The sequence below is a fragment of the Trachymyrmex cornetzi genome, unplaced genomic scaffold, assembly GCF_001594075.2.
Source record: "Trachymyrmex cornetzi isolate Tcor2-1 unplaced genomic scaffold, Tcor1.1 scaffold722, whole genome shotgun sequence".
Lineage (NCBI taxonomy): Eukaryota > Metazoa > Arthropoda > Insecta > Hymenoptera > Formicidae > Trachymyrmex > Trachymyrmex cornetzi.
Window position 1 is genome coordinate 21830 of NW_017300051.1, and position 2112 is coordinate 23941.

Here is a 2112-nt window from a genome sequence, read left to right on the forward strand (position 1 = left end):
TGGAAGATTTAGAGATGATTCAATTTGATGTAAAGACGGCATTTCTGCATGGTGACCTGCGCGAGGATATATGGATTTTGCTGCCGGATGGACCGTGGCCAGAAAGTGAGCGTCTAGTGAAATTGAACAAGAGTTTGTATGGCCTGAAACAGAGTCCAAACTGCTGGAATAGAAAATTTGATACATTGCTGAAGAGTTTCGAAATGGAGCCATCACCTGCTGACGACTGTCTATACATTGGTCGACGCCAGGGCGAAGATATCTACCTACTACTGTATGTCGACGATGGACTGGTGATTAGCAAGTCAAAGTCTACTCTTGACGATTTCCTTAAAGAATTGACGGATGCCTTTGAAATTAGAATAAACGAACCAAGATATTTCGTTGGTTTCGAAATTGTACGGAATAGAGCTGAAAGAACTTTAAAATTACATCAAACAGAATATATTAGTAAGCTATTGAATCGGTTTAAGATGAATGAGGCTAAGAATTCGTCGGTACCTATGGACCCAAATGTTCGGTATTCAAGGGGAATGTGCCCAGTGACAGATGAAGAAGAAAAAAGAATGAAGAATAAACCATATAATGAACTTTTGGGATGTCTTCAGTTTCTTGTGAACCTAACAAGACCAGATATTGCATTTGGTGTGAATATGTTGAGTCGTTTTAAATCAAATCCGGGCGAACAGCATTGGATAGCAGCGAAGAAAATCCTGCGTTACCTCAAGAAAACGACAGATGTTGGAATCATTTATCGCCACCGGTCGTGCACAAATAATTTTAATTCCTTGATCGCCTATAGCGACGCAGACTGGGCCGGTGATCAGGATGATTGGAAAAGCACAAGCGCTTACGTAATGATGTACGGAAATGGACCAGTAACCTGGACATCACGGAAACAAGTAGTCAATGCACTTTCTACATTAGAGAGCGAATACATAGCCGCAGCTAATGCAATACAAGAAGTAAAATGGCTGCGACGACTACAAGCACCCATTGAAAGAAGCGATGAAGAATCTGTTATACTTCGATGCGATAATCAAGGAATGATTAAGTATAGCGCCAGCACAGAACAACATCGAAGAACAAAACACATAGATAACAAATACCATTTCGTGAAGGATGAGATCGAGGATGGACGAGTAATTATGGAGTATGTACCCACGGAGGAGTAGCTTGCCGACCCATTGACTAAGGCGCTTCCAAAGGGAGTTTTCATCAGATTTAGAGACTTACTGGGACTTGGTTCGAGTCTCTCGAGTGGGAGTGTTATGAATAACGATAGACTCGTGCAATCTAGTGACTAAGATTGATTAGAGTTCGTTTTCTTTCTGATGTATTTTAGTTGTTTATTTTTCTGTTCACTGACTAAAGGTATAAGAACTCTCCCGATTGGTTAATAATGGACAACGAATCGGAGTGTAACATTAAGGCGCACTTTTAGTGTTTTTCTTTAGAGTTCTAGTTTCCTCTCTATTATTATTCTTCTTCTCTTACTTAAAGATTTTGTATAACGTGTTTGTCTCTTGTACGATAGATTTACATTAAAGTAATAAAGGTGTATAATTAAATAAAGGAAATATACATCAATTTAAAATTTTTAATTAATACAAATAATTCTTTTTTAAGAAATAAAGCAGTATCTCCTATGTAGCGATTGATGAATTTCAAAATTCAGTAGAAGACGTACTATTAAATTTTTGTTCTATTATTTTCCAATATTTATCCTTCTCTTTAGAGGTTATCATATCATATCTTTTATTTTCTATCACACACACACATCTTTATAATATGAGTTACTAAATCTATTAAAATAATTTTCTCGGCCTCCGAAAATTCGCAGCACGTTCACGTTGTTTATTACTTATTACGTCTTCTACGTTCATTTTTAATTTAATTTGTAACGTTATGTTCCTTACACGAGTATTCACATAACACGATGCTGCACGTTGCCGTACAATACTGTTAGAACCAATATTGGACCAATCAACTACTGAGATTTAGTAATTTCTTTATGTTATGACACATAGGTTATAAGTTTAGCTAAACGTTTGCATTGTAACGGTGGTAGAAACCAATCAGCGCCAAATCTAGGTTTAGTTTTAACGAAAG